This window comes from Neovison vison, chromosome 2 (genome assembly GCF_020171115.1).
Source record: "Neovison vison isolate M4711 chromosome 2, ASM_NN_V1, whole genome shotgun sequence".
Taxonomy (NCBI): Eukaryota; Metazoa; Chordata; class Mammalia; order Carnivora; family Mustelidae; genus Neogale; species Neogale vison.
Window position 1 is genome coordinate 107,389,735 of NC_058092.1, and position 12,647 is coordinate 107,402,381.

At 45.5% G+C, this 12,647-nt stretch overlaps 2 non-coding genes across 2 annotated transcripts; one reads left to right on the forward strand and one right to left on the reverse strand.

The window, feature by feature from the left end:
• The first annotated feature begins 1,979 nt into the window (after window positions 1-1,979).
• Window positions 1,980-2,051, forward strand: TRNAQ-CUG. The gene has a single exon. It is a non-coding gene; the product is annotated as a tRNA-Gln (tRNA).
• A 1,278-nt stretch (window positions 2,052-3,329) lies between these two features.
• LOC122901350 lies at window positions 3,330-3,493 on the reverse strand. Its single transcript, XR_006383450.1, has one exon. It is a non-coding gene; the product is annotated as a U1 spliceosomal RNA (small nuclear RNA).
• Between the last annotated feature and the right edge of the window lie 9,154 nt (window positions 3,494-12,647).

Genomic DNA, 12,647 nt, shown 5'->3' on the forward strand with positions numbered 1-12,647 from the left:
AGTCAAAGGCAGATTACTTAACCGACTGAGCCACCCGGGCACTCCATCAACTCTTTTTCCTCAGGCTTCTGCCAAGGGATCTGACCTAATATAACCCCCAACTCTAACTAGAACAGGGCACAGCAAGGACTCTGGGGTGCCTCAGTGGTGTGGGCACAGAGACCAGGATCAGCTACCGCAGGCACAAAACCCAGTCACTTCTCTCATTTGTAAGAAAAGTCACCTATCACTGATGTTAGAGCGAGAAACCCTGCCAACCCTTGCTTCCAAGTATAGGTCAGCCTCAATAAAGGGGTGAAACGGGCTGGGGAAAGGGGCTGAGGAGAGAGAGCTGAGGAAGCTGGGGAGAGATGAGAGGTGCAGCAGCAGAATGGGAGGAGAAACAGAGGGAGGATGAGGAGGCCTTACATTTCTGGGGCCCTTCTGTTCAGGACAGCCCCCCACCACCACCACCACATCCCCATCTCTCACCTTGGGCTCTCAGACCCCACAAGGACACTCTCTTCACCCATCGCAGTTTCCAACCTCATTGCTCTCTCTTCCCCGCTCCTCCTCAGAGCCTGGTTCTCTGGCTTTCCCGGCCTTTCTGTGATCTCTTAATATCCTTTCAACAGACTTCTTTCCTTTTGAAATCAGTCACAGCCCATTTCTGTTCCTTGCAGTCATAAAGCCTGACTCACTTCAAGCTTTCCTGGAGGAATACTTGGTGATGTTACGGCTCAACTTTTTCGTTTTCCAGAAGGCACTTTCATCTTCTCCTCAGACTTTGAGGAGAACATCTTCTTCTTCATAACAAAGTAGACCCTTTGCCTTCTGCCTCCATTCAAGCCTCACCCAGTCTCGAGGAACAAAATACCTCTTCCAGAGCACCGGGCATCTTTCGTTGTTTTTCAGGCAGCGGCTTTTTTCTTTCAATGTCCATTTTTTTTCTCTTCTGTGTACTGAGTAAGGGAAGGAATGGCTTTGGGATAAAATGAGGAGGTAAAGGGGAAATTAAGTACACAGATGGCTATTTTGAATGTAATATGGATTTACATCTATTATGTGCATATTCAGTGTGGTGGTATTTTGTGTACCTAAGTCACGTGCACACTCTAAGACACCTTGGGTACACATACCCTGTGGCCCAGTCCTGGGTGCTCTTGGGTACATGGATATTATGTTCGTTGTTTTGTTTTGTTTTGTTTTTTAAGCGTGCAGTTTCCAGGTTATGATATATTGAGAAACTGGAATGGAGCGGACTTGGCCAGACTCTCCGAAAACAGTCTTCAGAGTCAGAGCCCTGCCTTGTGGCTTTAATGGTATGCTGTTGATTCTGAGTCAACGCAAGCCAAGTTTGGTTTGGTTTGTCAGAGTGTTTGATGTTAATGTTAAACACGGCTGATTACTTTGTATTGTAGGTCTAACAAATACAGAAGCAGAAACAGAAGAAAAGCTTACAACAACAGCAACAACAAAACCCAGAAATGTGGGGGGGGGGGAATCCCCCTGCCTCCCAGTCCCACTCCACTGCTGACACACCTTTACCTATTGCATGTAGGAGTCAGTTGGTGGCTTTGGAGGGTGAGGGTGCTTTGTGACCAAGGGACCCAGGAAGTCCCAAGTCTTGCCTTTTCTCTGGGCAACGGGAAAAGTGTGAAGGCAAGGAAAAGTCAAGTCACTGTACTCTTCACAGAAATTTCACCTCTGGACAGAAAACTGGATAAAACTGGGGTAGAATCTGTGGTTTATGAACTCTTCCCTAACCCTAAGCCCAGAGTGGATTTTCCTTATTTTCTGAGGTGGAAGAGACATGATAGAAGTCAATCAAAGGAGTCAGACAGAGGGAAAGCAAGGTGGATGAGCACCGACGCGGGCCAACTGTAGTCTAGTCTAGTCCCGCCAGTACAGAGAACAGACTTGGGATTGCCGACAGGCCTGTGGATGCTGGATCAGTATTTAGGCACCTCTGGCGAGGGACAGCACACCACTTCTGTAGGGGTTCCATGGTGTAATGGTGAGCACTCTGGACTCTGAATCCAGCGATCCGAGTTCAAATCTCGGTGGGACCTTTCCCTTTAAGGGGACAGGGTGGTTTTTTTTGTTTTTTGGTTTTTTTTTAACTCTTCAAGGGGGACAAGTGCCTTCCCGCTCCTCACCCGCTCCTCACCCCGCCCCAATCCCGCGGAGGGAAACCCCGGGCACGTCGCCCCCCCACCCCACGCCTGGACCCCACGCAGCCGCGTCCCTCCGCGCTCCGCAGCCTCCTCAGGAACCGGGAACCCAGAAACTCGCATCTCAGAGTGGCCCTGGCTCTCATCCCCACTCCCACCCGGCGCCACGGACACTGCAGCCACGGGGGGGGGGGGGGCTCCGGGCCACTGCGGCCTCTCATCCCCCACCGCCCCTCGGGCCTCGAGTAAAACCCGGCGGCTGTGACCACTAAATGCTGTGACCCCGAGGGCGTCTCGCCGCGCGACTTGTCGTTGCACCACTTGTCTTGTCAGGCAGGTTTTGCTGGAGGGTGCTCTGGTTTTGATGGTTCATAGACCTCAACCGGAAGTGCACTGGCCTGTTTTTGAAGCAAGGCCTTGAATCCTCATTCCGCTTTTACCGAGCCGGTCGGCTGAGCTAATGTATTAACTCTGAGATGCTTCCAGCCCAGGAGATTAGAGTCATTCTGACCACAGAAAGCGTTACTTCACTGTCCCTGGGGGGCGGGGGCGGTGTCCACAGCCACTGAACAATGATCCCTGGTGTAACTTTAATAAAATCCGTTTTCATTACGTCCAGTGTCTCTGCAGTGTTGCGCCCCAAATATCTTGGGTCCCAGGCCCAATCTACAAATGTAAATGTGCTACTCACTGACTCCTTCGACAGGCCCATCTCATACCATAGTCCTCCTTTCCTATAAAATAGAACACTGAGATAAGGAGAGGAGAGAGTAGGTAATCTGTGCAGTCACTCTGGACACTTGAGCGAGAGGGATTTGAAAGCAGAAAATTGAACCGAAGACAGCCGGGCTCCAGAAGAGAGGCTCAGAACCACTGGGTTCAAAGTTCCCTTCACTTAGAAAAAAGAATAGCATTGCTAGACAGGAAACTAAGGCTGTGTACTTTTTCTTTTTTTTTCCTTCTCGGACAAAAGACCTAGGAAGATTCAGACCAATAGCAAAAACTATCCTACATGGCACAGCCACCCTTCCTAGCTAAAGCCACAAACTCGGGAAAGGAAGAATCGTTCACGCTTGTTAAACAGACGCACACGCGTGGCCCTCTCCACGAGCAGCTACTATAAGCACCGCCCTAGCAAATCAAAAGCCCCGGTCCTGTTTTTCAACAAGGAAAAACCAGGGGAAAGCGCGAACGCAGTCCCCCACTACCACAAATTATGCAGTCGAGTTTCCCACATTTGGGGAAATCGCAGGGGTCAGCACATCCGGAGTGCAATGGATAAGCCTCGCCCTGGGAAAACCACCTTCGTGATCATGGTATCTCCCCTGCCAGGTAAGTATGACTTCCAGACCCTCCGCCCCACACCAGCTACACACGCCTTGCACTCTTCACACACGGCCACTTCGCTCCCCAACACTCTTGAGCCCCCCGACGCCTTCCACGCACGCAGCACAACGAACCTCCGTCAACCGCCCCGCACTGCTTCCCGTAGCCCCGGAGATCCCATTGTATTTAGGCGGCAGGGGTCGAAATCATCAGTCCCTGCGCTTCCATATTTACATAGACACGCCCTCTGTGTGGCGTCACAGGAGCACCTCCCTCCGGCGCACAGCCCCGCCCCTGTCCTTGTCCCCTCTTTCCTGCCCACCTCGAAACCGTGGGGAGGCGGGCGTGGGGTCTGAACCTCTGGCCTGCGGGGAACCTGTCTGGCAGGTTCTTCATACCTCTATACCTTTCTTCAAATATAATGCCTTTCGGTGCGTAAAACAAAGCAAAGGGAAGAGGCTCCTTTTAGATCCAGTCAGTTTTAACTTTGTGATCCAGGATTTCAATTTCAATTTAAGTTTGTCCAGAGGCGCCTGGGTGGTCCAGTTAAGCACTGGATTCTTGGTTTCACCTCAGGTCTGGATCTGGGTGGGGATGGTGGAGTCAACCCCGAGCGGACTCGCGGCTCACCGCAGTCGGCTGAGACTGTCTCCCGGTCTACCCCTGCGCTCCGCGCCTTCCACCCCCCCCCTCCCCGCGCATGCGCACTCTCCAATAGATAAATTTTTTAAAAAATTAAAGCTATTCAGTATCCGAAAGCAGCTGAATTTATGAAACTATAGAGACAACAGGTGACTGAAAAACAACGCTTCTGGGTTTTTGTGTTGTTTTGACAGAGACAGAGAGCAAGGGAGGGGAACACACGCAGGGAGAGGTGGGGACAGGAGGAGGAGAAGCAGGCTTCCCGCCAAGCACGGAGCGCGATATGGGGCTCGATTCCAGGACCCTGAGACCATAACCCGAGCCAAAGGCACACAGACGCCACCCAGGCGTCCCCCCCCACACACACCCCGCCTTCCGTTTTCACCGCTAGTGGCGCTCCGGCCTGGGAAACCCAACTGAAAGGCTCTTTATTTTAACATTAAAAGTAGATTCTGTACTGTTGCTCCGGTCACAATGTATTCATTGAAGGATTCTCCTCTGGAGACGGTAAAGCAAGCGGTAAAGAAGTGTCTCTGGCCAGTCAGGCCAGGAGAGGACTCGGTAACAGGGATTAGGTGACAATGGAGCCAGTGAATGTGAATGCTTGATCCAAGCCCCATTCCTTGAATCCTGGCAGCCAGACGCATTGTCCAGGCGGCAGTGAGGAATACCTCCTGGGGAATCTGACCAGCCTCGTAACAGAAAGGGCATGTCTTCCTCTGTATTGCTTCTATTTCCTTGCTGCTATGACCTATACCGTCAGAATATTGGCTTGCGTAGCTCTGCTTGTAGGCATCTGACAGCTAAGTTTTGCAAAGACTGCTTTTTACCTGACATCCACCTCACCTGAGAAGGTAAGAAGTAGGTACAGAAATGGCTATGCTATGTTTAAAGATTTACAGGATCAACACGACCAGATTCCTGGACGCAAAGATCAGCTGACCAGGGACAAAAAACTTAACAGGACCTTCCTCAAATGCCACACACACACACACACACACACACACACACACACATCATCATCATCATCATCATCATCATCCAGCTCTTGACCCCCTCTCGCTTTCCTCTTTGGTAACATAAAAGAAACCTGAATTTCTTGCCAAGAGGAAATAGTTCTTTGGGTTAACAGTCTACCATCTCTGGGGCGCCTGGGTGGCTCAGTGGGTTAAAGCCTCTGCCTTCTGCTCGGGTCATGATTGAGCCCCGCATCGGGCTCTCTGCTTGGTGGGAAGCCTGCTCCCCCATCTCTCTGCCTGCCTCTCTGCCTACTTGTGATCTCTGTCAGTCAAACGAAAAATTTTTAAAATCTTTAAAAAAAAAAAAAAAAAAAGTCTACCGTCTCCTTGGTTTGCTGGCTTTCTGTATGCAGTCCCTTTCCCTGCCCCAACATCTTGCCTCTTTACTGGCCTGGCATGGGGAGGAAACGAGAGGAGCTTGGACTTGCTATCAGCCTGAGTGGAAAGACCTGGCGTGGTCCTGTCAGAGAATGTGCAGGCACTTGTTAAAAATGCAAGGCCGATTTTTTGCTTTAGCTACTGCAGTAGGGGAGAGACTTCAGTATAAACCTGATGGCAACTCCCAAATACAGCAAAGACAACTGTGGGTCAGTGATTGGAAAATTACTCACAGAAACTTGGGTTAGACATCAACAGTGAGGGGCTTCTTGCTAGGACTGGGCCTGGAGGGCCGAGGACTAGGACCAATGGAGGAGGGCTGAGGAGTCCAAGTAAAGGAAAGCGGATGCTACTTATTCAGAGCTTGCAGCTTGTGGTTTTGCAGAGACTGAAAGGAAGGCAGAGGAGTCGGAGAGCCTTCTAGCAGAAAATGGGAAGGCTTCGTGTGCGCCGTGACTGGAGGCCGATAGCACGGGTAAGCTACAGGCAGGTGTTAACTTTAAAAATAAGTTATTTTCCCAGCAAAAATGGGCTTATTTGGAAACAGCAGAGAATTGCAAATTCACGATATGCATGTTGTGGCAAAACCACAGGCAGGCTGAGTAAACAAAGGAGGGGAATGTCCTCTTATGGAGGAGGAAGAAGTTGGGAGGGGTTGTTTTGAACAAAAATCCACTGGAGAAAAAGCACGAGTTCAGGGTGATGACGGCTTCTCACAGGCTGAGTTGGTGGGGGGGTAGTCAGTTTTAGGTAGGAGATACAATCCACATTTTTTCCTTTTGGGACCTGTCACTGTGAATTCTTTCCTGTTGAGAATTCTTCTGTTGGGGAGTCTCCAACTGACAATGCTTCCTGTAATTGATGCTGGTGGTATGGCTCCCCCTTCTGGCCTCTATTTTAGTGAGGTTTCCCTTTATTATTTTTCACACCAACTGAATTTAGGCATCCTGTGAGATTGGTTGGGGCACACCGCTCATCTGGCTCTCTCTGGTGGATCCCACATGGGAAGCAGGAACGAGAACCACGGAAATTGTCAACTACCAAGTCCTGGCATCCCGGATGGGTTTCTTAATATGCTCACACTGTTATCACGAAACACGGCGGCCTGGGTGGCTTAAACAATAAAAGCAACTTATTTCTCCCAGTTCTGGGTGTTGGAAGTCCCAGATTCAGGCGCCACCAATGTAGGGGTGGCCTAATAGGGCACCCCAAAATATGCCACTCTGGCATAAGGATTATTTTGAGCTAAAGACATACTTGAAAAAGAGCAGACTCAAGAAGGGTGCTCTGACCGACCTCCTCCTTCCTAAGCAGAGGAAGATAAAGCTCCCCTGTGAAAGATGCTCTCCCCTCTACCAGGAGCTAAGAAACATTCTTGTTACCAGAGACAGGAAGTTGAGGCCGAGAGAAATCTCTGCAAATGGACCTTGTTAAATTAACTCTTATCTGTCTTTTGCCTCCTCCTGTGTTTTGGTTACTTTTTCAAAATTTCTACTATTGCTAAACCTCCTACGCAAGCACGTAGGCCTTAGCACTTTTGGGGTCTTTATTCTTCCTTGACAGCTTCCACATAGTGTAAAATACCTCCGTGCTTTTCTCCTGTCAAAGTCTGTTTTAGGGCGCCTGGGTGGCTCAATGGGTTAAAGCCTCTGCCTTCAGCTCGGGTCATGATCTCAGGGTCCTGGGATCCAGTGCCACATCGGGCTCTGCTCAGCGGGGAGCCTGCTTCTCTCTCTCTCTCTCTCTCTCTGCCTGCCTCTCTGCCTACTTGTGATCTCTGTCTGTCAAATAAATAAATAAAATCTTTTAAAAAAAATAAATAAAGTCAAGTCTGTTTTACAGCCAACTTAATTCTCAGGCCCAGTCAGAGACCCTAAAGGAGACCCAGGAAGAGTTTCACCTCTTCCGCCGCTTCCTTCTCAGGCGTTCTGTCTTGGCTTACATCAGCCCCCATCTCTCGCTGTGTGCTCGCTCACGGGGCCTCTTTTTAGGAAGGGGGGGGGGCGGGGACGATGTTGAAAAAATATCCTGGCTTTTAACTTCCCCAAGTGTCAATCCAGGTTTAGTAGGGGGTGTGGCCACAGCACAGACCCGTCTTTCTGCAGCTGGAAGAGGATGGAGGGCTATTTCATTATCCAGAACAATGGTGGCCAGAGATTTTACCAATCTTTGCCTAGCAGCTACTGCGTCAGCAGCAGATTCTGTAATAACTTCAAGAAATTAAGAAGTTCCTGATCATCGCCTTATTTACTTTTATCCCTTACCAGGAAGAAGGGATCCGCCAACAGGAGTGAATCCCGAATCACAAAAGCCTCCTGGTAGGTCCTCTCTCTCAATGTAAATAGCGATTCCACCAATGAGGTGCCTGCCTTCTTTTGCTTATGAAAAGCTGGGGGCAGAATTACGGGGTTGGGTGGAGTCACTCCCCACCCCCACCTCAGCCCGCCTGCTCTGAGAAACTGACCAATGAAAATGCCAAGAGGTTGGGCTAGCCACTGTGCCCGCCGGTCCATTGGAGGAGGGCGGGCAAAAAAAGAAGTCCAGCTGTCTCTCTAATCCCGCCTCCTGTGCGTCAAAGGTCAGTGATCGAGTGACGTAAGTGAAAAAAATTTTACTAAAAATCTCAGGTAGGTGGTGGATTCCCCCGGCTAACAACTAACTGTGCGGACGAGTAAATCCTCTTTAGGTGCTCTAATGCTTCAACTTTACACAGTGATTTGTAATCCTTTCTAGAATCTGGTCTTCCTTTCAGGACCTTTGTCCCTGGTGAAAAAAAACTCAATAACTAATTTTTGAGTGCCTGGTATGGAATTCAGTCGTGGAAAACAATCTGGGCGCTTAAGGTGAGGGAGATACCGACAGCCAAAACAGAAGGCAATGTATGAAGCAGGTATTTTGATGAAGAGTGGGATGACTTCCTTTGGTCAATGATAGGGACATAATGATGGGTTTTTAGTAGGGAATTGATAAGATGAGGACTGAACAGATTTTTTAATAATAGGAAGCACTAAGCATTCGAGCCGGACGCTACCCAAACTGTCTTTTGTGTTTACTCATTTAATCGTCACAACACGTAATGTAGATTCTATTACTATTCCCATTTTGCAGATAAGAAAACAAAGAGATTAAGCAAGTGATAACTGGTAAGTAATGGCCTGCGATGCAAAATGAAGAACTCTGACTCTAGGAACAAGTTTTAACACTACAAGATACTGCCACCTTTACATGTATTTCTCAAATTATTTAATATAAATTTAAATCGAATTTTAACAAATTCCATTACACTATTGAGCATATTCACATTCTTATAGGTTACATATGGACTACAAAGATTACATTGATCCTTTTCTCTCATTATTTAACAGTACAATTTATCTCTACTGAGGTATTTTAACATAATTTTGTATATTATTGTTTACATTGTTAAAATTATTTTGCACTTTGTTGCTATTTTGTTGTGTTGTATTTCCTGTTCATCAAAAAAGAAAAATTATCCACTCAAAAGAAGTTTGCTGGGGCACCTGGGTGGCTCAGTGGGTTAAGCCTCTGCCTTTGGCTCAAGTCATAATCTCAGGGTCCTAGGCAGAGAGCCTGCTTCCCTTCCTCTCTGGCTGCCTGCCTATGCCTACTTGTGATCTCTGTCTGTCAGATGAATAAATAAAATCTTTAAAAAAAAAAAAAGGAGTAAACTGACACATAAGGAGTAGTGATGAAAAAAGTAACAAATAATTTCAATTCAAAATTGTGTGGTAAAGGTAGCTAGCTATTAAACAAGACTACAGTTCAGATATAGACTGCAAGTTTTGTGCCTTTACATAAGTTCGACCAAGCAGTGATAAATAAATGAATAAATAAAAATGTAAATAGAAAATACAACTATGACTGTGGGACACCTGGATAACTTCGTTGGTTAAGCAGTTAAGCGTCTTCCTTTCTGCTCAGGTCATGATCTCAGGGTCCTGGGATCAAGCCTCATGTTAGGCTCCCTGCTCAGTGGAGAGCCTGCATCTCCTTCTCTCTCTGCCTCTCCCTGGCTCATGCTGCTCTCTTTCTATCTCAGGTAAATAAATAAAATCCAAAAAAAATAAAAAAGGGAAGAAAAAAAATACAACTATGGACATCTAAAAATTGGATTTTATTGGACCAGTAATCTATCTGTTCACTGCCCACTACACCTTGGCTGTTAGGAACTTTTGCCAAACAGTGACTCAAAAAGCCATCAAAGCTTACAAGTCATTTTTGAACTAAACATAATAACCTCATTGCCTTGTAAAATGTATTTTTCCAGAACGAATGTAAAATAATGTTTTCCAGTATGAAATGAATGAATTTTTGGATTAAAAAAAATCAAGTAACATCCCTGGTTAAAAAAATGGCAAAACTCATTTTTTGTTTCAGTGATGCTTGTATAACTAGCTACAGATGTTTTGCTTGGAGAAAGTATAACAAGCTACTGGCAAAAATCCCTGATCAAATACCACATAAAATCATGCATAGTATGCAACACAAAAAGGCAATATTAGCCCTGTACTTCCGAACAGTTGGACACCACTGAGGCACATAATATGAATCATTTCATAGCATATATGCAGTACATAAGGAAAAATGCCCAGAAACTTCTTGTTTGGTTTATCATTCAAAACTGAAGCTACACTAATTCTAAAAGATATATACACTTCTGTGTTTAATGCAGTATTATTTGCAATAGCCAAGATACAGAAGCAACTCAAATATTCAACAACAGATGAATGGATAAAGATGTGGTATACAATGGAATATTACTCACCTTTAAAAAAGAATGAAATCTTGCCATTTGCATAGGTGGATCTAGAGGGTAAAATTCTAAATGAAATAAAATAAGTCAGTCAAAGACAAATACTATATGATTTCACTCATGTGGAATTTAAGAAACAAATGAACAATGAAAAAAGAGGCAAAAAAACCAGACTCTTAAAATATACAGAACAAACTGGTGGTTGCCAGAAGGGAGGTTGGGGTGGAAGGTAGAGGAATGAGTGAAATAGGTGAAGAGGATTAAAAGTACACTTACTGTGGTGATCACTACCACAGTGAGATACCAACTCACACCAGTCGGAAGGGCTAAAATTAATATGCCAGGAAATTACAGATGTTGACGAGATGTTATTCAGGATGCAGAAAAAGGGGAACCCTCTTAAACTGTTGGTGGGAATGCAAGATGGTGCAGCCACTCTGGAAAACAGCATGGAGGTTCCTCAAAAAGTTGAAAATAGAGTTACCCTATGACCTAGCAATTGCACTACTTGGGTATTTACCCCAAAGATACAAATGTAATCCAAAGGGGCACCTACATCCCAATGTTTATAGTAGCAAAGTCCACAATAGCCGAACTATGGAAAGAGCCCAGATGTCCATCAACAGATAAATGGATAAAGAAGATATGGGGTATGCATGCGTGTGTGTGTGTGTGCGCGCGCACAGTGCATGCGTATGAGTATTATGCAGCCACCAAGAAAAATTGTAATCTTGCATTTACAATGACGTGCATGGAACTAGAGGGTATTATGCTAAGCGAAATAAGTCAGTCAGAGAAAGACAATTATCTTATGATCTCACTGAACATGGAATTTGAGAAACAAGGCGGAGGATCATAGGGGAAGAGAGGAAAAAATGAAGAAGAAACCAGAGAGGGAGACAAACCATAAGAGACTCTTAATCTCAGGAAACAAACTGAGGGTTGCTGCAGTGGAGGGCGATGGGGGGGTTGAAGGGATGGGGTGGCTGGGTGATGGACATTGGGGAGGATATGTTGTTATGGTGAGTGCTGTGTATTTTGTAAGACTGATGAATCACAGACCTGTACCCCTGAAACAAATAATACATTATATGTTAATAGAAATAAAGTAAAAAAATGACTAAAATATTCTATTAATATGTATATACTTTTAAAAAGGACTGCTTTAGGGGGCCTGGGTGGCTCAGTGGGTTAAGCCGCTGCCTTCAGCTCAGGTCATGATCTCAGGGTCCTGGGATCGAGTCCCATATCAGGCTCTCTGCTCGGCGGGGAGCCTGCTTCCCTTCCTCTCGCTCTGCCTGCCTCTCTGTCTACTTGTGACCTCTCTCTGTCAAATAAATAAATAAAAATCTAAAAAAAAAAAAAAAAAGGACTGCTTTAGAGGAACTCACTATATAAGATATGCAAAAATTGGAAAATTTTAACTCAACTTGTTTTAACAAAAAATGCAGTTGTGACCAATTCAGAATTGTTATTCATTTTTCCTTTCTTGTGTTACTGTTTAATTGTTCTGATTGTCTATGCTACTTAAGTATTTATTCTTAAACTCTTTTTTGCTAGAAAATGGTGTACAAGAAAATGATGTGTCAAACCTTAAAAAAAAGAATTGTTGAATCACTATCTTATACACCTGAAATATAGTGGAATTCAAAAATAAATAAAAATTTGTTTAAAAATAAAGTAAAAGTCTATTGCTATAGTATGATATATGTCATAATAAAGATAAGAAAAAAAACTTTTGGAAGGATACACAGAAAGCCATTACCTACACTTAGTTCTGAGGCAACAAATTGGAGTCTAAATGGGAAAAACACTTACTTTCCACTAAGATTTTTTTGATATTTGAAAAGGTAAAAATTATATGTAGGTTGGGAGAATGCTAAGAGAAATAAAAATATTGACACAGTAAAAAAAAATTGAAGTTGCAGAACAGGACATTTTCATTCATTAAAAAATTCATTTAAAAAATAATTATTTTGAGGGGCACCTGGGTGGCTCAGTGGGTTAAAGCCTCTGCCTTCAGCTCAGGTCATGATCCCAGAATCCTGGGATCAAGTCCCACATTGGGCTCTCTGCTCTGCGGGGAAACTGCTCCCTCCTCTCTCTCTGCCTGCCTCTCTGCCTATCTCTGTCAAATAAATAAATAAAATATTTAAAAAATAAAAACATAATAATAATAAATAATTCTTTTGGGGAGGTGGCTGGGTGGCTCAGTGGGTTAAGCCTCTGCCTTCGGCTCAGGTCATGATCTCTGGGTCCTGGGATCAAGCCCCACATCAGGCTGTCTGCTCAGCAGAGAGCCTGCCTCTCCCCTCTCTCTGCCTGCCACTTTGCCTATTTGTGGTCTCTCTCTGT